This window comes from Odocoileus virginianus, unplaced genomic scaffold (genome assembly GCF_023699985.2).
Source record: "Odocoileus virginianus isolate 20LAN1187 ecotype Illinois unplaced genomic scaffold, Ovbor_1.2 Unplaced_Contig_6, whole genome shotgun sequence".
Lineage (NCBI taxonomy): Eukaryota > Metazoa > Chordata > Mammalia > Artiodactyla > Cervidae > Odocoileus > Odocoileus virginianus.
In genome coordinates, this window is record NW_027224323.1 from 2,458,942 (window position 1) to 2,483,977 (window position 25,036).

The following is a 25,036-nucleotide window of genomic DNA, read 5'->3' on the forward strand; positions in this document are numbered from 1 at the left end:
CAATGCAGACAGTGATTGCAGCCATGAAATTAAAACACTTACTCCTTGGAAGAAAAGTTATGACAAACCTAGACAGCATATTAAAAAGCAAAGACATCACTTTACCGACAAAGGCCTGTGTTCAAAGCTATACTCACGTATGGATGTGAGAGTTGAACCATAAAGAAGGCTGAACACTGAAGAATTGATGCTGGCGAACTATCTTGAGAGTCCCTTGGACAGCAAGGAGATCAAACCAGTCAATCCTAAAGGAAATCAACCCTGAATATTCATTGGAAGGACTGATGCTGAAGCTCCAATACTTTGGCCACCTGATGCGAAGAGCCAACTCATTGGAAAAGACCCTGATGCTGGGAAAGATTGAGGGCAGGAGGAGAAGGGGGCGACAGAGGATGAGATGGTTGGATGGCATCACCAACTCAATGGACATAAATCTGAGCAAACTCTGGGAGATGGTGAAGGACAGGGAGGCCTGGCGTGCTGCGGTCCATGGGGTCACAGAGACTTGGGCACGATTTAGCGACTGAACAACAACCAACCACAGTAAATCGTGCCTCTCCGCCCCATGCAGACAATGATTTACATTCTGTGCTTAAATCTTATCACTCCATTTGTTTCCGAGGGCTGCTGTAACCTGCTACCCCAAGAAGAACAGAAATGTACGCCCTCGCTGTTCTGGAGACCAGAAGTCTGAAATCAAGGCGTGGGTGCATTTTGGTTCCTTCCGAGTTCCCCCAGGAAAGATCTGCTCCAGGTCTGTCCGCAGGCTCTGTGCAGTTTGCTGGTTATCTCCGGTGTCCCTTTGAAACGGAGCAACAACCTATGGTCCTTGTCCCCCCTGTCCTCTGCCTGCCTTCTGTCTGTATAAAGTAAAATAAGCTTTAGCTGAAGAATAAGTTTAATCGGAGAAGTAAGAACATGCAGAACCACCCAAAATCAGTCAAGCAAGACTAAGTTATAATAGTTGACTCAGTAAGCATAGTTAAGTACCTTTCATTCCTCCTGATGGGCTATAGGGAAGTCAGAAATGGCAGCCCACCCCAGTGCTCTTGCCTGGAAAAATCCCACGGACAGAGGAGCCTGGTGGGCTACAGTGCATGCGGTTGACAAAGAGCCGGACATGACTTACCGACTGAGCACGCACACAAGAGCTGTAGAAGCTCTGAGCCACGTCCTGTGAGCTGCCTTGTAGATACTGACACCCCTACCAGGAGGAGAGGTTAGCAACGTGATGGCCAGGCTGTAGCCATGACATCAGCTGCCACAGATCTGAGAACTGGCCTCAGAGGAATGGGAACAGACTGACCCTGGAACTGAAGATTAATTGTACCTAAAACAACCAAGATGGTGCTGGTCAGACCACTGGTGACCGAGCTGAGGATGACCGAGCTGAGGATGACCAAGCTGAGGATGACCGAGCTGAGGATGACCGTCAGAGCTGACTGTGCTGTTTCTACATGTAGCCCCCATCCAACATCTGTCTGTCTGCCTACATATCCATCTGTGGATCCATCCACTCATCTACCCATCTGTCCAAACATCTGTTGACTCATCCATCCACTCAACCAGCAATCCATCCATCCATCTGTCCACCCACCTCTCCATTCATCCACTCATCCAACAACCCACCCATCCACTCAATTCATCCATCCATCCACCCACCCATCCATCCATCTATCCATCCATTCATCCATCCGTCCATCCATCCATCCACATATCCAACAACCCATCCATCATCCATCCATCCACTCAATTCATCCATCTATCCATCATCCATCCATCTTCCCATCCATCATCCATCCATGCATGATCCATCCATGATCCATCCATCATCCATCTACCCATCCATCCATCCATCCATCCATCCAACTATTCATCCATCCATTTATCCATTCATCATCCATCCATCCATCTATCCATCATCCATCCATACATCATCCACTCATCCATCCATCTAAGCATCCATCCATCTATTCACCTATTCATCCATCCATTTATCCATACATCATCCACCATCCACCCACCATCCATCCATCTATCCATCCACCCATCCACCCATCCATGCATTTATCCATCCATCTATCATCTATCTATCCATCTATCCATCCACCCATCCATCCATCATCCATTTATCCATCATCCATCATCTATCCATTCATCATCCACCCACCCATCCATCTAACTAACTATCCGTCTGTCCATCCATCCATCTATTCATCCATCTATTTTTCCATCCATCATCCATCCATCCATCCATCCATCATCCATTCATTGATCCATCATCCATCCATCCAGCCACCCATCTGTCCATCTATCCACCAATCCATCTATCCATCCATTCATCTATCCATCATCCACCCATCCATCTATCCATTATACATCCACCCCCCATCCATCTGTCCAGCTATACACCCATCCATTTATCCATCCATCTTCCATCTCTCCATCTATCCACCCATCCATCTATACATCCACCCATCCATCCATCTATCTACCCATCCATCTATACATCTATCCATCCATCCATCTATCCATCATCCACCCATCCATCTATTATACATCCACCCCCATCCATCTGTCCATCTATCCACCCATCAATCTATCCATTCATCCATCTATCTACCCATCCATCTATCCATCTATCCATCCATCATCCATCCATCTATCTACCCATCCATCTATCCATCCATCATCCATCCATCTGTATGCCCATCCATCCATCCAATCATTCATTTGTGCATCCAACCATCCATTAGTCTGACTACATCCATCTATCCACCTACCATCTGTGTCCGTGCATCCATCCATCTGGGAATCTGTTTGTGCACCCAGCCACCCACCTCTCCATGTGCCCATTGGGCCATCCCTCTGTCTATCCACCTCGCAGATCCATGCCTCTCAAGACTTCTTGTTGTTTCACTCGCTAAGTCATGTCCAACTCTTTGTGACTGAGGGACCCCCACGGACTGTAGCCCGCCAGGCTCCTCTGTCCATGGGATTCTCCAGGCAGGAATACTGGAGTGGGTTGCCATGTCTTCCTCCAGGGGATCTTCCCCACCCAGGGATTGAACCTGTGTCTCCTGCATTGCAGGGTGGACTCTACCACCAGGAAATCTCAAGACTTTATCAGAACCACTCGTGTCCACCAGGTGGCGCACGCACCTCCTTGATGAAGTGGAGGGAGCTCCCTCATACTGAGCCTTTGGTCTGGTTTTGAGGCCAGCATTTCTAAAGAATTATCCATCCTTAGCAAAGGCATCAGCGTGGTCATTTCCCACGAACATGTCCCGATTTATGGAATCCGCCCTCTGCAACTCAGTCTCTTGTTAGATCAATTCTTTATTTAGTCCAGAACTTTTAATGCAATTTCTCGTGCTCTTTGTTGTTCAGTTGAGAGTTGTGTCCGACTCTTTGAGACCCCATGGACTGCAGCGCGCCAGGCTTCCCTGTCTCCACTGTCTCACAGAGTTTGCTCAAACTCATGTCCATCGAGTCGGTGATGCCATCCCACCATCTCACCCTCTGTCGTCCCCTTCTCCTCCTGCCCTCAATCTTTCTCAGCATCAGGGTCTTTTCCAGTGAGTCAGTTCTTCGCATCAGGTGGCCAAAGGATTGGAGTTTCAGCTTCAGCATCAGTCCTTCCAGTGAACACCCAGGACTGATTTCCTTTAGGATGGACTGGTTGGATCTCCTTGCAGTCCAAGGGACTCTCAAGAGTCTTCTCCAACACCACAGCTCAAAAGCATCAATTCTTCAGCCCTCAGCCTTCTTTGTGGTCCAGCCCTCACATCCGTACATGACTACGACGCCGCACAATGAAAAGTCACCCTGCGAATGGAAGACACAGCAGAGAATACAGTCTCTGCTCTGCTGGTGTTGGTTGCACAAATTCATCTGATTTTCCAAAGGAGGCTGGGCAAATTCTATTACATACCATTTTCAATGTGCCCACATTCTCTTTGAATCTGCAATCTTGATGTTGGTAATCCGTCCTATGGAATGATTTTCCCGCAGATATACAAAAGCATATGTGTAAGTTGTATTCCGTACGTTTGTGTGGCAGCTCCCCAAGGTGGCGCTAGTGGTAAAGAACACACCTGTCAATGCAGGAGATGCAAGTTCGATCCCTGGGTCGGGAAGATCCCCTGGAGGAGGGCATGGCAACCCACTCCAGTGTTCTTGCCTGGAGAATCCCGTGGACAGAGGAGCCTGGCGGGCTATAGTCCATGGGGTGGCAAAGAGTCGGACACAACTGACAGACTAAGCATCCACACATCCTCAAAGTTGGAACTCTCCATCGTAGAGGCAAAAACAGACCTGTCTTTGATTCAGGTTAAATCTTCACTACACCCAAGCAAGGGGCTTCCCTGGTGGTTCAGTTGGTAAAGAATCTGCCTGCCGATCCAGGAGACGCAGGTTCGATCTCTGAGTGGGGAAGGTCCCCTGGAGCAGGGCATGGCAACCCACTCCAGTATTCTTGCTTGGAGAACCCCATGGACAGAGGAGCCTGGCGGGCTACAGTCCGTGGGGTCGCAAAGAGACGGACATGGCCGAGTGACTGAGCGCGCATGCACACGCACTGTCCCTGTAGGTGTCAAAGATGTGTGTGCAGTGGATGCTTCTGGCTGCAGGAGACCTGACATTGGAGACAGCCCTCAGGCACACACAGGATGCTGAGGAGGCTCTTACTGTAACGGCGACGCTGAGTCAGGCTCGGATGTCCTCCCCCACCCACGCTCTCCTGTGAAGACTTCATGCTGCGGACCTGTGACATCCCCCACGGTTATCATGACTCAGCATTCCCAGGAGGGTTCACACCAGGATCAGCAGTGTGGGGTGCGGGTGGAGTCGGCTGCCGTGTCGAAGGTGGGGAGAGGAGGAGGAAGATGGAACGAAGGACTCACAGCTTGATCAAGGGGTGTCCGGTTGGATTACGGGGGTACGAGTGAGCCTGAGGTCCCAGGCTCTGGCCACCGGGTGAGGTGGCCAGAGGAAACCAACAGCAGAAGGGACACTCTGGAGTAGGAAGGAGGCAAGCAAGTCCAGTCGGGTTGCGTTAGTTCAGAGACACCTGCAGCCTTAATGGAGGTGTCCCATAAGGTAAGGAGTCCAGGGAGAGCCTACAGCAGAAAAAGGTCATGATATAGGAGGAGCTTCCCCAGGACAGGAGAAGAAACTGGGCACAATCCATTAGTCCAGCGTCTGTCCCTCAATTCATCCGTCCGTCCATGTCCATCCATCCATCCACCAGTTCATTTATCCATCTATCCATCCACCAACTCAGTTATCCATCTGTCACCAACTCAGTTATCCATCCATCCACCGATTCAATTATTCATCTGTCCACTAGTTCAATTATCCATCCACCCATCCATCCATCTAATAGTTCAATTATCCACCCATCCATCCATCCACCAATTCAATTATCCATCCATCTATCCATCCACCAGTTCATTTATCATCCATCCATCCATCCATCCATCCACCCATCTATCCATCCACCAATTCAGTATCCATCCATCCACCAGTTTGATTCTCCATCCATCCATCCATCCATCCATGCATCCACCAGTTCATTTATCCATCCATCTATCCACCAACTCAGTTATCCATCCATCCATCCATCCATCCACTGATTCGATTATCCATTATCCATCCATCCATCCACCAATTCAATTATCCATCCATCCATTCACGCCAGCATCAATGTGTCACAATATGCATGGAATATTGTTTACCAGGGAAGCTCCCCTGAAGCTCGGCATCCAATATTTATCGGTACTCAAACACATACCAGCCATGTGGCTGTTCTTTAGTTTCCAGCCCCTCCCAGAAGTTCAGGAAACTAATATTTGCAGTCTCTGTCTTCCCCTGGAGTTTGGATCTGACACGGTGTGTCCCAAAGTCCCCATCATAAATTGCTTCCTCTGTCGCCCCCTTCTCCTCCTGCCCTCAATCTTTCCGAGCATCAGGGTCTTTTCCAGTGAGTCAGCTCTTCGCATCAGGTGGCCAGAGGACTGGAGCTTTGGACCTGTCTTTGAGTCAGGTCAGGTTGTCACTGCATACAAGCCAGGAGCTTCCCTGGTAGCTCAACGATAAAGAATCTGCCTGCCAGTGCAAGACACTCGGGTTCGATCCCTGGGTGGGGAAGATTCCCCTGGAGGAGGGCATGGCCACCCACTCCAGTCTTCTTGCCTGGAGAATCCCATGGACAGAGGAGCCTGGTGGGCTACAGTCCACGGGGTCACCAGGAGTGGGACATGACAGCGGCTCTGAACAACGCCGACAGCATCTTCACTGCACAGGAGCAAAGCGCAGAAGAGCCACGATTTACGGCAGGCCTTTGAAGGAAGATGACAAGAGGTGATAGACAGCCTGCGGAGGTGAGGGCGTAGTCCCCTTAGGAGAACAGGATGAGAGCTTCAAAGGCGGGAGGAACCACAGGGCCTTGAAGGAAGCTGAGCTGAACCGAACCTGGCCTCCTGGTGCAGACAGGGCCCCTCTGCACGGAGCCCAGGCAGCAGTAGCCCAAGCTCCTTACGGGGACTTTCTCTGGGGGCGAGGAGCTCAGAGCCCTCCAGTGGGGTTCGCCCAGAGAACAAGATCCTGGCCGATCGACACGAAGCCAAACCGTACCCCGGCTGGCAGCTTCCAGGTGGAGGCTGTGGCTAGAGCGCGCTGCAATAAGTCCGCCTGCATCTCACACTTCCCATCGCCTACGTGGCCCGTCACAAGATTGTAGACAGACTCGCAAGGTGTTTCCTGGAGCAGGAGGTCGCTTTAGCGAGGGCCCTCCCTGCTCCAGGCGTGCACAGCTGGGCTGTATTTTCAGGGTGGTTGTTCCTTCTTTGCAGACGTGAGTCAAGTATCTTTGGGCTTTGCTGTCTTCTCCATCATTTCTCAAAAGCGTTCCTCAAATCGCCACAGTCTTTCTACCCCATATCTACACAGTGAGCACCAGAATTTTTTTTTTTCGTATCTATCTATTTGTATTGAAGTGTTGTTGAGGTCAGTTCAGTTCAAGTCGCTCAGTCGTGTCTGACTCTCTGCGACCCCATGGACTGCAGAACGCCAGGGTTCCCTGTCCATCACCAACTCAGAGAGTTTGCTCAAACCCATGTCCATCGAGTCGCTGATGCCATCCAACCATCTCATCCTCTGTCGTCCCCTTCTCCTCTCGCCTTCAATCTTTTCCAGCATCAGGGTCTTTTCCAATGAGTCAGCTCTTCACATCAGGTGGCCAGAATATTGGAGTTTCAGCTTCAGCATCAGTCCTTCCAATGAATATTCAGGACTGATTTCCTTTAGGATGGACTGGTTGGATCTCCTTGCAGTCCAAGGGACCCTCAAGAATCTTCTCCAACACCACAGTTCAAAATCATCAATTCTTCGGTGCTCAGCTTTCTTTACAGAAAGCTTTCTTTTCTTTACAGCTTTCTTTCCCACATCCATACATGACTACTGGATCAACCATGTAGCTTTGACTAGATGGACCTTTGTTGACAAAGTAATGTCTCTGCTTCTTAATATGCTGTTGCGGTTGGTCATAACTTTTCTTCCAAGGAGCAAGTGTCTTTAATTTCATGGCTGCAATCACCATCTGCAGTGATTTTGGAGCCCAAAAATAAAGTCTGTCACTGTTTCCATTGTTTCTCCATCTATTTGCCATGAAGTGATGGGACTGGATGCCATGATCTTCATTTTTTGAATGTTGAGTTTTAAGCCAGCTTTTTCACTCTCCTCTTTCACTTTCATCAAGAGGCTCTTTAGTTCTTCTTCGCTTTCTGCCATAAGGGTGGTGTCATCTGCATATCTGAGGTTATTGATATTTCTCCCGGCAAACTTCATTCCAGCTTGTGCTTCATCAAGCCCTGCATTTCACATGATGTACTCTGCGTAGAAGTTAAATAAGCAGGGTGACAATATACAGCCTTGACGTACTCCCTTCCCAATTTGGAATCAGTCTGCTGTTCCAGGTCCGGTTCTAGTTGTTGCTTCTTGACCTACATACAGATTTATTAAGAGGCGACCTACATACAGATTTTAAGAGGCAGGTAAGGTGGTCCGGTATTCCCACCTCCTTAAGAATCTGATTTACAATATTGTTAATTTCTGTTGTACAGCAAAGCGATTTGGTTATGCGGATATGTACATTCTTTTCCATTACGGTTTATCATAAGATCCTTTTTAATTGGAGGATAATCACTTTATGATGTGGTGTTAGTTTCTGCTGAACAACAACATCAATCAGCTATCCATACGCATATATCCCCTCCCTCTTGGGCCTCCGTCCCACCCCCACTCACCCCTCTCGGCCATCACAGAGCCCCGAGCCGAGCTCCCTGGCCTATGGAGCAGCTTCCCACCAGCTGCCTGTTTTGACGCTCGGTCGTGTATAGAGGTCGGGTCTTCTCAGGTGGCTCAGTGGGTAAAGGACCCGCCTGCCAACGCAGGAGACGTAAGAGACGCTGGTTAAGATCCCTGGGTTGGGAAGATCCCCTGGAGGAGGGCATGGCAACCCACTCCAGGGTTCTTGCCTGGAGAATCTCCTTTGACACAGGAGACTGGTGGGCTCCATAGGGTCGCGAAGCGCTGGACACAGTTGAAGGAACTAAGCACGCACACACACGTATATGTGTCAATGCTATTCTCTCGGTTCTTCCTGCCTTCTCCTCCACTCCATCGTGGTCCAGTCGCTCAGTCGTGTCTGACTCTTTTTCTTGCGTTGAGAAAAACCACACGAGGACGTCTTCCTGTCTAATAAACGACACCAGCCTGAGCTCTCCCCTTCTCCTTCCTGAAAGGACAGGTGAGATGTGTGTGGTTCTCTTGGAGTCTTTCTCCCCCCTCCCTTTCTCTCCCCCTGACTGTACGACACACGCGTCATCTCTGATCTTGGGGTCTGTAGACAGAGACCCCTGAGGGCTGGTGCAGGGCAGACAGAAGCCGCCCCAAGTCCCTGGAAATTGTCCAGGGGCTGATTGGACAAGGAGAGGTGATCTGTGTCCAGCCCTTGTTGATGGCGAGCTCGCAAGAATCAAGCAGGCTCTGTGAGAAAGGACCCGGGTACCACTCTGGGTTGTTTAAGGTTGCTAAGCAACCAGGGACGGGGCGGGGGGGGGAGGGGGGAGGACATTTCACTGAACATGGCCTCTGCTACAGATTCTGGGAATTCATTAGATGTTGGTGTGTGAGTGGTGTTACAGATGTGGTGTGAAGGATGCAGACGGTTCGGCTTATTTCCTTTGTGAGAGGTAGACAGTGAGATGTTGTGAAGATGAGATCAGACAGAGGCTTTGGAACAGGACAGAAAGATACAAAACCAAGATAAACAGGAGTCCTTCCCTTTGCAGAAATGATGTCTTTGGGTCTCTCTCTCACCCAAGTCCATGCATGTGGCGTGCATGCTCAGTTGCTCGGTCGTGTCCGACTCTTTGCAACCCCCGTGGACTGTAGCCCACCAGCCTCCTCTGTCCATGGGATTCTCCAGGCAAGAATACTGGAGTGAGTTGCCATTTCCTCCTCCAGGGGATCTTCCCGACCCAGGGATCGAACCCACGTCTCTTCTGTCTCCTGCATTGGCAGGCGGGTTCTTAGCCACGGCCCCACTCCGGAAGCCCCGTGCAGGAGTCTGGGCTCATTGAAGTGATTCGTTTGGTGTGCACCTCAGTTGTCTGGGGCCAGTGTCCTGGTTTTCTCCTGAGTCCTCTCAGGGTGCTCTGTTGGGAGCGGCTACCGTGGCTGAGGACTGGGTCTGGGGGCGCGCGTTCCGTTTATTGCAGTCCTGAGTTCCCGAAGGGCTCATGGCCAGGACACAGTAGTGACTGAATGGCTGCTATATTGTTTTGCAATACGGAAGTCAAGATTTTTCAATCACCATTGCAATGATTGAGAATCCCACTGACAAGTGAAATGAACTAGGGTCTGGGAAGTCACAGCGCCGGCCACCTTTGTCCTCTTTATCAATTCATGCATGCACCCATCCACCCATTCGTCCACCCACCATCTACCCACCCATAAACCTTCTGTCCAACATTCACCCATCCACCCACCCACTCAGGCAGCCACCCACACACTCATTCATCCACTCATCCATCCACCTACCCACTCATCCCTCCATCCATCAACCCATCCAGCTATCCATCATCCATCCATCATCCATCCATCCATCCACCCATTCATCCATCCATTCATGCATCCACCATCTACCCACCCATAAAGTTTCTATCCGTCATCCATCCATGCACACACACACTCATCCATCTATCCACACACTCATTCATCCACTCATCCATCCATCCATCGATGCATCCACTCATCTATCCGTCATCCATCCATCCATCCACCCACACATCCATCCATCTATCCATCCATCCACACATCTATCCATCCACCCATCCATCCATCCACCGATCCCTCCATCCATCCACTTACCCATCCATCATCCATCCACCCATCCATCCACCCACCATCCATCATCCATCCATCCATCCACTCATCGAGCCACCCATCCACCCACCCATCCTTCCCACCTCTCTACTCTCCCAGCCTTGATGAGTGAACACTCATCAAAAACCCTTCTCAAACTCTCCTTCTCCGCACATCTCATCCTCAGTGGAGAGAATCACCACTTTGGACAAAATTCTCATGATCAAGGGACCACCAGTCTCTCCGCTTCATGTTTCATGAACTTCGCCTCCTGCGTCCCATCCTCATTTAAAACGATACTGTTTGGTTCCTTGTGAATTTCTGCAACAAGTTTCGCTCTCCTCAAAGATCGCATATCAGGAGCATCGCTCTGCTGATCAGTGAATTTGGGGCTGCTAGTTTTACAGCTTCCCCAAGGACATATGATCAGCAAACTCAGGGAAACTCGCCAGTTATTGCTGGCATTTCCCTCTCCTGGAGATAGTAGCTAGCTTTGCAGCCCATCTGTCACCCAGCCTGGCTCACAGGTAAACTTGCTGCTTCCTACAGCGAGGGGCTGGGTGGGGCCGGCTCTTAACTTCCTGCCTTCTCTCGGTTCCATTTTTCACCTCTTTGCTCACCAAGCATCTTGCAGCTGCTGTGACAAAGACTGACATGAAGAATTGCAGGGATATTTAGGGAGGGGCTGGATAGGGCTTCCCTTGTGGCTCAGATGTCAAAGAGTCTACTCACAATGCTGGGGCTCCAGCCCTGGGTCAGGAAGATCCCCTGGAGGAGGAAATGGCAACCCACTCCAGTATTCTTGCCTGGAGAATCCCGTGGACAGAGGAGCCTGGCGGGCTACCATCCATGGGGTCACAAAGAATCGCACACAATTGAGTGACTCACACTTTCACTTTAGAGCTGGAAAAAGTGTTTACCTTGCCATGTGCCCCTTCTCCCTCTGTGCAGAGGGTTTCAGCACCCATCGTGGCCGGGACCCTCACACCTGGGTCTTTCCATAAATGAACCGGTTCCCTAGCATTCACTTTGCCTGTCTGTCCCAGGCCACTGCAGACATGCAAACAAGCTTTACAGTTCCTTTTGTTGCATATGGAAAGCGGTTAAGGTTAGATTAGCCTGAGACAATGATGCGTTGTGTTGCTTGGAAAAGCCCCCTCTGACTCCACATTGGAACTGTTTCTTGGACTTGCTCTCTGTCACGTCTGTTATTATAATCACACGTGATGGCCCGCCTCACAGAGCCCTGCCCCTCTGCCTGGCTGATAAAGAGCCTTTGTTCAGAACCCTGTCCACCGGTGGATGGCGTGAAGGAAGAAATGAACGCATCCCCCTGCCTGAGGCTCGCCATTCCAGGAGATGTTTGCAAGACGAATGCCCTTCTGACTTTGTTTCCTCACCTCCCCACCCCTCCAGTCTTGGTTCTGAGCTGTCGAAAGCCAGGAAATCTTGACAAGAAGGAAGAAGGGAGGGGGTCCTTCACTCTGAGCTGTCCTGTCTTTGCCTTGATGAGAGGGGATCAGACTTGGCGGGAGCAGGGGCCGAGACCTGCCCCAGAGGAAAACCCCGAAACCACACAGAGGTGGGTGTTGTCTGTGGGTGGGCCCACAACCCCCAGGTTGTCTCAGAATGAACCCACTCACCACCACAAAGAAACCCACGCTCCCGGGGAGAGTCTGGGGGTAGCCTTGGGCTCCCTTCTGTCTGCGGCCGAGCCCTGGGGCCTGAGAACTTATGGCAATCCTTGCGACTGAAGTGGGAACATTCTTTGCAGAGGTAATTCATGCAGTAATCCAGGTGAGGTCCCTCCTGGATGGGGGTGGCCCTAAACCCAGGGACAGGGTCCTCATAAGACACAGAAGCGGAGAGACAGGGACACAGAGGAGAAGCCACGTGGAGGCGGAGGCGGAGACGGGAGGGAGGCGGCCACCAGCCCAGGGGCGGACGCCTGGAGCCCCCGGAAGCTGGAAGAGGCGGGGAGGACCCTCTTCTGAAACCTCCAGACAGAATCGACCCTGGGGCCACCTTGACCTCAGACATCTGGTCCCCAGGACTGGGGGACGATTGATTCCAATTGTTTTTGTATGTTCAGCTTATGGTCATTTGTAGCAGCTGGTTGGGCTTCCCAGGTAGCTCTAGTGGTAAAGAACCTACCTGCCAATGCAGGAGACATAAGAGATGTGGGTTTGATCCCTGGGTCTGGAAGATCCCCTGGAGAAGGGCATGGCAACCCACTCCACTGTTCTCTGTCTGGAGAATGCCATGGACAGAGGAGCCTGGTAGGCTGCAGTCCGTGGGATCACAAAGAGTCGGACACGACTGCAGTGACTTAGCACACAGACACACCCCCCCCAGTGACCCCCACAATGGTATGATTTAAAACATGCAACATTTCCAGTCCTTTGGGGGTGGAGAGAAATCGGGGTTCTGGAGGCCCTGGGCCAGGAGACCCAGAGGGCAGAGATAGGCCTGGCAGGGGAGGGTTTGTTCTTGGGCGGAGGGGGCAGGGAGGGCTGCATCCTTGGCCAGGAGCCCACGCACCTCCGTGTGGCCCAGCCCTGTTGAGTTGGGTCCCCAGTGTCTCAAGGAGCCCAGGACTTGCTTTCAGGGACAGGATCAGCGTTGCCATGACACAAACCGTCATGAGGAACTCATGCCGAGGGGCTTAGAAACTGAATCTCGGGTGAGTCGAGTGCAGGCTACTGATTTTGCACCCTTTGTCAGTTTCACTTTTTGTTTTTGCTCGCAGGCAACCATCTCCAGGGTCTCATCGGTTTTGCACGCAGCCAGCCTAGTTCTGCTGGCCAGGATCATACAGGTGATACAGGGACCCTATTTCTTCGTCAGATATTCCATCTCTTGCCTGGGCTCTGGGTGATGGGTCGGAAGGGACCCAGCAGGAGACTCAAAAGCCCTGGGGGCAGTTCACACTCCCAAAGGACAGACAGAGTCTCTCTGATTCTTGTTTTTCTTTTTAATTTCGGTGAAATCCACATAGCATTCTATGAATCATTTCAAAATTCACAGTGCTGTGCAACCGTCATCTTTATCTAGGTTTGGAACATTTCCATCCCCCAACAAAGACACACCACCCCAATAAGTTATCCCCCTCCCACCAGCCCCCTGGCACCACAAACCCACTTCCTCCCTCTGCGGATTTGCCTGTTCTGGATGTTTCCTACAGATGGAGTCACACACTGTGTGTCTGCTTGTCTCACTAAGCATCGTCTGTTCAAGGCCCATCCACGTTGAGGCCTGTGTCAGAGCCTCACTCCTTTTCATGGCTGTGTAATATTCCACTGAGTGGATGGACCCCATGTTGTTTATCCATCATCCACCCATCCATCTATCCTTTAATCCACCTACTTTTCCATCCACCCACGTAATCATCCATTCATCCACCCACCCCCCACCCATCCATCCATCCATCCATCCATCTACCCACTCACTTATCCATCCATCCATCCATCCACCCACCCACCCATCCATTATCCATTCAACCTCCATCCATCCATCCACTCATCCATCCATCATCCATCCATCATCCATCCATCCATCCACCCATCCATCCACTCATCCATCCATCCATCCACCCATCCATCCATCCATCCACCCATCCATCCACCCATCCACCCATCCATCCATCCATCTATCCACCCACCCACCCATCCATCATCCATTCAACCTCCATCCATCCATCCACTCATCCATCCATCATCCATCCTTCATCCACCCATTCACCCATCCAACCATCCATCATTCATCCCTCATCCACTTATCAATCATCCATCGATCCATCCACCCATCCATCCATCCATCTATCCACCCACCCATCCATCCATCATCCATTCAACCTCCATCCATCATCCACCATTCACCCATCCAAACATCCATCATTCATCCCTCATCTACCCATTCACCCATCCAACCATCCATCATTCATCCCTCATCCACTTATCAATCATCCACCCATCCATCCATCCATCCATCCATCTATCCACCCATCCATCATCCCCTCATCAACCATCCATCCATCCATGGCAACTTGGGTTGTTTCCAGCTTTGGGCTGTTGTAACTCATGCCACTTGAACAACACAGACTCATCCTGTCCTGGGTCCCACATAGTGGGACCAAGAGCCCTTTCTGATCCCCTGACTCACTCAGACATAGAGACCTCACTGCCTGGCCTGTGCCAGGGCTATGGGGAACTGAAACCTTCCCCCTGGGCCTCTTGTACCCATGACCTTGTTTTCCCTCTTGAGGTTTTGTCAGTGCCAGCCTCTCAAGAGAAACCGCCAGACCGGATGGAGAGCGCTGATAGGTGAGCTGAAGGGTGTGTCCCTTCTTCCTCTTCCCGTGTGTTCACCTGATTCTCCATACCAAGCGGGCCACCCAGGGCTGCACCGAAACCCAGAGGCCATGGTACAGGGACCCGCCTTTCCGAGAGGCCAGTTGTGGTTCCTGCAAAACTAGGGGCTGCTTCGTCGCCTCTTGGGGTCCACTTTGCTCTGAAAGGTGTGATGGAAACCAAAGTGCAGGCTCAGGACTGTGACCTAGCCCATCCACCCACTTATCCATCAACTCATCCATTCATCCACCCAAACATCCATCCACTCATCCATCCATCCACTCATAATTCATCCATCCATCCATCCACCCATCATCCATTCTCCATCCATCATCCATTCTTTATCCATCATCCATCCATCATCCATCCATCCATCATCCATCCATCCATCATCCATCTATCCATCCATCCACCCATGGGTCTGATCTCCTTGGGGACGAAGAGGAAATGTGGGCAAGTGGATTTCCCCTCCACAGGCTCACCCCAGATGACATCAGCATCTACCAGGGGCGTGGCCTGGTCCTGATCAGTGGTAGATCATGCTTCTCTTACCTTCTACTTTCACATTTGCTGGAGCCAGGACCCCTGAGAGCCAGGATGGAGAGCAGACCCTCCACCTGCTGGAAAGACCCCAAGTGGACACATGTCGCAGTTTGCATGAGAGTAGAGCTGGGTTGGCTGCCAGACTGCCATCTTGTCGTCCTAAAGTGCTTTCCAACTACTAAATAATCCCACACCACGTGGAGGACGGACATGTTCCTCCCTACTGTAACTGGGCAGGTGCCTACGAGGCGTTCCCAGGACAGACCTGCCCTGCAATGTCCCCAGCCTGCCTTCTAGTTTGCAGCGAGGCTTTGCCCCCAGGCCTCCCTGAGTTCCAAAGAACACATTCAATCAGAGAACCAAGAAGACACAGAAACAAAGACAAGCAATCAAGCAAGACAAAATAATAATCATGGTGCTTCCCCGGTGCCTCAGACGGTTAAGAACCTGCCTGTCATGCAGAAGACTCAGGTTCAGCCCCTGGGTCTGGAACATCCCCTGGAGAAGGGCATGGCAACCCACCCCAGGTGGTTGCCAGAATACTGGAGTGGGTTGCCATGCCCTCCTCCAAGGGATCTTCCCAACCCAGGGATCAAACCCAGGTCTCCCGCATTGCAGGCGGATTCTTTAACGTCTGAGCCACCTCGGAACCACATAGAGGTACTTACATCCTCCATACCCCACAAGTAGACGGATGACCCCGGGTTTTCCCGAAACTGCGGTTCCACATTCGCTCATTCAGCACCCCTGTGACTTCCTAGAAGACGGCGGCTCAGAATCAGCACCTTCATCCCCTCTTCCACATGACCCTGGGCCCCAGAGCTGGACTTTGGTTCTCGAAGGGTCTTTTCCCAGCAGCTGCCTCCTGATCACGGCGCACCTGCTGTGAAGTCCCCTTCCTCACCTCTCCATCGGCAACACCATCCGGCTCCGCTCCCTCTCTGCTCTGGATTGCGAGATCGATAGACAGAGGGGCCAGGGGGGTCTGGGGCCGGGGTTGGGGTGGGAGTGGGAGGGTCGAGATAGGGGTTGGGCGTGAATCCGGCTCGGTGCAGCTGGAAGAGGGAACGTGCTCCCCGGGCGCCCCCGGGGGGCGTGGGTCACCCGGGCAGGTCACCTTCTGGCTGCAGAACCAAAAGAGGTCGCCAGGCACCCAGGTTTCCCCTGCAAGAGGAAGTCTTCGCTTAGCACAGTTTTACAACTTTTTTTTTTTTAAATAAAAATCGTCAGGCGTTGTCCGGTCTGGGATTCACTGCGGGTCACTGCCTGCGGCATCGTAGTGACCGCGACCCCCGCCCGCCTGGTCTGCAGGGTCTGGTGCGTGTCTGAACGCTGCAGACCTTCTCAGAGAGGCGGCGTCTCCCCCAAGCAGTCACCCCGGGGCCCGGCACGAGACACCACGAGGGCCCGGCTGTGGGCCGCACCCCAGCTCCCGCCCCTGCACCCCGCCCCCGGTGGAGGGCGCGCGCTGATAGGAGGGGCCCCGGCGGGCTTGGACGCCAGGAGACTGCAGACCATCAGACGGTTATACAGGAAATTTCAAAACGGGTTTCCTCTGCACCTACCCTGGGTCTCCACGGCGGCCGCCCGGAACCGGGGAGGGGGTACCTTTCGAGGCTCTGTATCTGCCGAGCGTGCAAAGCCCGCGCGCAATGTGCGCGCCCCACACGGCGGCGATGCGGGCGTCCGGGTCGCGCCCTGACACCCACCCCGGACTCCTTCGGGGGCGGCGGGACGGAGGCTTCCTGACGCCAGGCTCGGTCTGACGCACAGCTGCCGCGCGTTCGGATCCAGCCCCGGGCTGCGTCCACACCGCTGACGCACATCATCGGCCCTTCCAGGTGCGTCCAGCGTCTGATTTACGCGCGTGTCTGGAACCCGGGGCGCCGCCGGGGAAGGACCTTACGCGGGGCGAGAGGCTGCGAAGGGGGGCTGCGTGTGCCCTCCTCTCCCGGGGGTGAGGGCGCGGACGAGACAGGAAAAGCTTCAGACAGGCAGGGCGTGCGAGCGCGCTCAGTCAGTGGTGTCCGACTCTTTGCGACCCCACGGACGGCAGCCCGCCAGGCCCCTCTGTCCATGGAGATTCTCCAGGCAAGAAGAGGAGTGGGTTGCCACGCCTGTGTCCAGGGCATCTCCCCGACCCAGGGATGGAACCCGGGTCTCCTACGGCTCCTGCATTGCAGGCGCGACCACTTGGCGGGGAGATGCTTTGAACGCAGTCTCCTGGTGCAAACTCCAGGAAAACTCACCGTGGCACAGATGAACGCTGAAGGTGGCCAGGCACGACTAGGGGACGGAGACGGGGCTGCGTCCGGGAGGGTTCCAGCCGCTGGGGGGCCCCCGTGAGCCCTGAGATCACCTCACTGGCCCCGATTCACCCAGAAACTGCGAATCCGGACCGTAGCCCACCTGGCTCCTCCGTCCACGGAATCGCCTAGGCAGGAATACTGGAGTGGATTGTCGTTTCCTTCTCCAGGCAAATCTTTCCCACCCGCGGACCGAACCCCGCAGTCTCCTGTGGCTCCTGCCTCGGCAGGCGGGTTCTTTCCTTGGAAAGCTGCATTTTATAAACCACCCCCAGTTTGGGGAGCAGTGAGGCGCCGCGTGCACACTGGTCTTTGCCCTGGGAATTCCTGGCGGTGCAAATCGGGAGTCTGTGCGCTTAAGGTCACGCCTGGCGAGGAGGAATTAACGCAGCGTAATGGTTCTGCTTCCAAACCAAGGAGGGTTGTTTTGTTTTGTTTTTTCCCCTTCTCTGCTTTCTGTCGTGTCTTCTGCGTAGGGGTCAGAAGGTGTCCCCCCCCCTCCATCCCCGCCGCTCCCCACGCAGGAGCGCAGAGGAACCAGGGCCGGGCGGGGCCCGCGTGCTCCCTCCCCCACTTTAGATGCGCTGAGCGGTAGGATTGGAATGGGCACCTGGGCCGGACGTGAGCGCGGACTTTCCATTTAGAACGCCTCCAGGAGCTGCAAGAATCACGGTTTCGTTTTCGGGGGCGGGGTGAGCCGTGTATTGCCGTGGCCAGTGTTCGGGGCCGGAGGGGATGCAGCCCCTGTATGTGGTCCCTGCATCCTGGAGACCCCTGCCAGCCTCTAGGAGGAGGAACCGGGCCGTGGGACGAGTCTGGAGGCTGGGCCGACCCTCCGGACATCTGCTGTGGTTTGTGAAACATCCCCACTCAGCCTCACGGACCCGGGGGGCGGGGGAGGAGGGTGAAGGGGCAATACCAGCCCTTAGAGGTCACCCGGGACCCCCTCGCAAACCTACTGAGGCCTGTGTTATCATCTTAGGGATGAAGGTGGGAAGGTGGGGAGTGATGGGTTAGTGGCAGAGAGGGGGTCCCTAGGGTGCCCCTCCTTGCGGCACAGCTACTCTATGCCTCCGTCTGTGGGCGTGTCCACCAGATGGCCTCCTGCCCAAGGCCGCTCTCCTGTCTGGGAGTCAGGCGTGGGTAAGACACCCGGAACCCCATTCCCCTCTGGTACCTTATCCTGGTCCCTGACTGTGGGAAATTGTCCAGGCCCCCCATCCGCCCGCCCCCCAGGAGATGACCCATCCCCGTCACAGACCTTTCCCAGGGCCAACACCACACCACAGGGAGCCCTGACCCAGCAAATAAGCACACACATGGGGCGCAGGGTGGGGTTCCCCAGAAAGGCCCCCGGGGTCCGTGCTGGGAGCCCCCAGGGAGAATCCTGCAGCCGTGCCCACCACCCCCTCCTGGCTGGACAGATGGACACGTGGATGCAGGGCCTGCCTTCTCTTAGGGAAAGGCATGCCTTGACAGGCAACTGGTGGCCACGTTTGCTCTTGAGCCATGCAGGGAACTTGGAGCTTCCCTGGTGTCTCCGCAGGAAAGGTTCTGCCTGCCAATGCAGGAGACACAAGAGGTGTGGGTTCGATCCCTGGGTCTGGAAGATAAATAGATGCTAGGCAGACAGACAAATAGATTGCAAATAAATTAGATAGATGATCGGTAGATCATCTGTTGATTAATAGATAGTGGACAGATTGATAACTGAGAGTTGGATAGACAAGTAGGTGAATTTTTTGATTTGTAGATAGATACACAGATAATAAGTGACAGAGATAGATACACAGATGATACACTGACAGACAGGGATAGATAAAAAAAATGGTAGATGAATCTGCCTACCAATGCATGAGACTCGGATTCAATCTCTGGGTCAGGAAGATCCCCCGGAGGAGGGCATGGCAACCCACTCCAGTCTTCTTGCCTGGAGAATCCCATGGACAGAGGAGCCTGGCGGGCTGCAGTCCATGGAGTCGCAAAGAGTGAGTCAGACATGATTGAAGTGACTTGACTTAGCATGCATGCCTGCATAGATAGGTAAACATAGATAGCACATACATAATAGAAAAATGTAGATAAATGATGGATGACAGACGATAATTTGGATGATGGATGGAGGATAGATGGATAGATAGAAGACATAGAGAGAGAGGTATAGATGATAGGTAAGTATGGATACAGATAGATGGAGGGATAGAGTGATAGATGGATAGATGGATAGATAGATGGATGGATGGATGAATAGATGGATAGATGTATGGATGGATGGATGGATGGAAGGATGGATGGATGGATGGATGGATGGATGGATGGATGGATGGATGGATGGATAGATGGATGGATGGATGGATGGATGGATGGATGGATAGATGGATGGATGGATGGATGGATGGATGGATGGATGGATGGATGGATGGATAGATGGATGGATGGATGGATGGATGGATGGATGGGTGGATGGATGGATGGATTCACAGATGGATAGATGGATGGATAGGTGGATAGATGGATAGATGGATAGATGTACGGATGGATGGATGGATGGATAGACGGATGATAGATGGATACATAGATGGATAGATGGATGGATGGATGGATGATAGATGGATACATAGATGGATAGATGTATGGATAGATAGATGGATGGATGGATAGATGTATGGATAGATAGATGGATGGATAGATGGATAGATGGATGGATGGATGAATAGATGGATAGATGTACAGATAGATGGATGGATGGATGGATGGATAGATGGATGGGTGGATGGATACATAGATGGATAGATGAATGGATAGGTAGATGGATGGATAGATGGATAGATGTACAGATAGATAGATGGATGGATGGATGAATGGATGGATGGATGATAGATGGATGGGTGGATGGATGGATGGACGGATGGATGGATGGATGGGTGGATAGGTGGATGGATGGATAGATGGATAGATGGACGGATAGATGGATGGATGGATGGATGGATGGATGGATAGACGGATGATAGATGGATAGATGGATGGATGGATGGATGATAGATGGATAGGTAGATGGATGGATGGATGGATGGATGGATAGACGGATGATAGATGGATAGATGGATGGATGGATGGATGATAGATGGATACGTAGATGGATGGATGGATGGATGGATGATAGATGGATGGGTAGATGGATGGATAGGTGGATAGATAGATATAGATCATAGGTATGTAGGGTTGCAGATACATAGAGAGATGGCGATGGATGAGAGCTAGGTAGGTATGGAGATAGAGAGACAGAAGGCTCTCACGGTTAGACAGGTTTCTCAGCTCACACTATTAATACTGGCCCTTTAGACGGGATAATTCTTGGCCCGTCCTCTGCACTGTAGGCTGTTAAACATTATCTGTGCTCTTCACCGACCAGAGACATCTAGCATCCCCAGAGTTCGTGACCTGCAAAACTGTCCCCAGACATCAGCAAAACCTCCTCTGGGGGACAGAGTCATGACCCCCCCCCCCCCAGTTCACGACCACCAGGGAAAGGACAAGACAGCGGTGGCGGGACAAGTGCAGCCACGGGGCTCGGAGGAGAAGCAGGACCACCTCACAGCCCCCGCCCCGGGTCTCAGGGTGACACTCCGCTGCTTCAGGGCCCCCTGGGCCACTTTGTGCCACGACTCAAGCTTAGCCGCGTGCTCCTCTTCCTGCACATCAATAATGAAAATGAGAGAAGATCCTGTGATACGCTGAGATCACGGCTACGGGATAAACGAGCATCCTTTGGGCGGGGCAGTGTGTTACTGAAAGAGGGTGCAGAAGGTGGCTGCTGACTGTTCAAAAGCCAAGAGACAGGCCAGGCTGGTGGAAGGGAAAGTTTGCTTTATTTCAGACGCTGGCAACTGGGTGGGGAGCGGGTGGCAGAGAGTGGTGGACATCTGTCCAGAGGCTGACCCCCCATCCCCCAGCTCTGACAAGCGGGGGGTGAGAGCTTTTGTAGACAAGAAGGAGGGGGCGCTGCATGCCGAAACAGCACAGTCATCCCTAACAGTCATCTTCATATCGGTCATCAGTGCCCCCACCAGCATCATCTTGGTTGTTTTACATATACTTCATCTTCAGTTCCAGGGATGCACTCGTTTCCATTTCTTTGTGGCCAACTCTCGGAATGGTGGCAGCTCATGTCCTGGGTACAATCTGGCCCTCATGTAGTTATCTTCCCCTGACGTTCTAGTATCTATAAGACAGCTCACAGGATATGGCTCAGAATATTATCTATAGCCCTTGAGAAAGAACTAAAGGTCCTTAACTATGTTTAATGACTCAGTTCAGTTCAGTCGCTCAGTCATGTCCGACTCTTTGTGACCCCATGGACTGCAGCATGCCAGGCCTCCCTGTCCATCACCAACTCCCAGAGTTTACTCAAACTCATGTCCATCAAGTCAGTGATGCCATCCAACCATCTCATCCTCTGTCGTCCCCTTCTCCTCCCACCTTCAATCTTTCCCAGCATCAGGGTCTTTTCCAATGAGTCAGCTCTTCGCATCAGGTGGCCAAAGGATTGGAGTTTCAGCTTCAGCATCAGTCCTTCCAATGAACACCCAGGACTGATCTCCTTTAGGATGGACTGGTTGGATCTCCTTGCAGTCCAAGGGACTCTCAAAAGTCTTCTCCAGCACCACAGTTCAAAAGCATCCATTCTTCGGTGCTCAGATTTCCCCAGCATAATGACTACATTATTATTATTTAGTCTCCTTTGACTGTTTTCCCTTTGTTTCTGCATTTCTCACTTCTCTGATTAAACTTATTCTTTGACTAAAGTTTTCCACAGACAAAAGGCAGGCAGAGGACATGGTGGGGGGGAGAGTGTTCAGTGGGCAATGACCATAGCGTCCTGCTCCATTCCAAATGGACCAAGATTTAGACCCCACTGTCCACACAAACCAGTCACTCCCAAAGGAAATCACTCCTGAATATTTACTGGAAGGACTGATGCTGAAGCTGAAACACTATTCCTTTGGCCATGTGATGTGAAGAACTGGCTCATCAGAAAGGATGCTGATGCTGGGAAAGATTGAAGGCAGGAGGAGAAGGGGATGACAGAGGATGAGATGGTTGGATGGCATCACTGACTCAATGGACATGAGTTTGAGTAAACTCTGGGAGTTGGTGATGGATAGGGAAGCCCTGGCATACTGCAGTCCATGGGGTTGCAAAGAATCGGATACGACTGAGTGACTGAACTGAACTGAAGTGTCCACACAAAGGGCCCCAGTGTGAGCCATTTGCATCTTCTGCATACCATGGGATTACCCACTCAAGAATGAACGAAGCATGGGCTCCAACAAGGGGCATTGTTACTGACAAAATGGGAAGTGTAGGAATCGTCTTTTGTAATATCCTGTGCTATAAAGGGAACGGAGTGAGTGGGCGGATTATGAGATGCGGATCCCAGCCTCCCTGTCGGTCACTGCTGTCGACCAGGCCCATTGGCCAGGGTTGCGGGCTCTTCCGAGTTACCCTGCGGCTGGAGGCGTGGGTCTCCTAGGTTTGTGTCACAGGCACCTGAGCAGTCGGGGCAGGGGTGGACCAGCAGGACAGCGGGCAGATGGAGTAGAAGCAGAGACAAATCCTCAGTCACAGACACTGGGAATGAATGGGCTGGATGCATGTGTCGGCTGTGGCCTTGTGAATGAGGGGCCAGAATGAGTCAGCGTGGGCTCAGTTAACGTTTGTTGGATGATGGATGGATGGATAGATGGATGGATGGATAGATGGATGGATGGATAGATGGACAGATATGTGGGTGGATAAATGGACCGATGGATAGTTGGATGGATGAGCAGAAGGGTAAATGGATGGATGGATGAATGGATGGGTGGGTGAGTGAGTGGATGGATGAATGGATGGTTGGATGGATAGATGGATGCATGGATGAGTGGATGGTTGAATGGGTGGATGATGGATGGATGGATGAATGGATAGATAGATGGATGGATAGATGATGGATGGATGGTGGATGATGGATGGATGGATGATAGGTGGATGGGTGGATGATGGATGGATGGATGGATGATGGATGGGTGGGTGATGGATGGATGGATGATGGATGGATGGGTGAATGGATGATGGATGGATGGATGATAGATGGGTGGGTAATGGATGGGTGGGTGGATGGATGATGGATGGATGGATGATAGATGGATTGGTGGATGATGGATGGATGGATGGATGGATGGATGGGTGGGTAGATGGATGAATGGATGGATGGGATGAGTGAATGGATGGATGGGTGGATGAATGGATACATTGTTGGGTGGATGGATGGATGAGTGGGTGAATTAGGATGAAGAGATGAATGAATGAATGAATGGACAGGCAAAACAAAAGTCAGTTCCTTTGAATTAGCTTCCTGGGACAGTCATAACAAATGACCACATACTGAGTGGATTAAAACACCATAATTCTTTCATCTGACATTCTAGAGGCCGGAACTCCACAATCAAAGTTTCTACAGAGTGGTGCTCCCTCTGATGGCTCCAAGGGAGGGTCCTTCCTGCCTCTTCCAGTTTTTCAGGGCCCCAGGCGTCCCTGGGCTTGTGGCCGCCTCCCTCCAGCCTCTGCTTCTGTCTTTGCACAGCCATCTTCGGTCTGTGTGTTTCTGTGTCCATACGTGCATCTTCTGTTTTCACAAGGACACCGGTCACACTTGCTTAGGAACCGCCCTAGTGAGCTAATCTGAACTTATATCTTAATCACATTTTCATAGACTCTATTTCCACATAAGGCCACATTCGCAGACACCAGGGTTGAATACATCTGAAATAAATTCTCCTTGAAGTCTTGCACTCTTCATCCTATCAGAGGAAGAGAGAAGGTGCAGGGGAGAAGTCGAGACCTGGGGCCTGGCCCGAATGCCCGCACCCCGAGTCCCTCACTTGCTCATGGACCTCTGCCACAGAGCACAAGAACAAGTTCCATGAGAACAGTATCGCCTAAAGGGGTCGTTGTGAAGGCTGAGCAAGATCCACATGTCTGTTCAACACCGGTGGCAGGCAAGTCCCCAGCTGAGTTCGTTCTTGGGGTTTCATCCTGATTCTTGCAGGATTCCCAATAGGACTGTCATTGTAGGTGTTCAGGTGGATTCTTGGAACCATCATGATGTCTCACTGAGAGTGTTGTCGACATCTCTTTGCACGTGGGGAAACTGAGGCAGCAAGTGACTCTGTGACCTTCTCAAGGTCATCTAGCCAGCTGATGGTCTACACTGCCTTATTATTATGGTGATGATGATGAAGGTGATGGTGGTGATGATGATGATGTTGGTGATGATGGCGATGGTGGTGGTGATAATGATGGTGATGGTGATGATGATGGTGATGGTGATGATGGTGATGGTGATGATGGTGATGGCAATGATGATGG

The 25,036-nt window shown here is 52.0% G+C and overlaps 1 protein-coding gene across 1 annotated transcript in view; it reads left to right on the forward strand.

Annotated features, from left to right (window-relative positions):
• The first annotated feature begins 16,806 nt into the window (after positions 1–16,806).
• Positions 16,807–25,036, forward strand: part of P2RY8 (P2Y receptor family member 8) — a 54,954-nt gene continuing 46,724 nt past the window's right edge. Inside the window, exon 1 of the mRNA XM_070463838.1 lies at positions 16,807–17,161. The gene's annotated coding sequence lies outside the window, so the exon portion shown is untranslated. The remainder of the gene's footprint in view (positions 17,162–25,036) is intronic.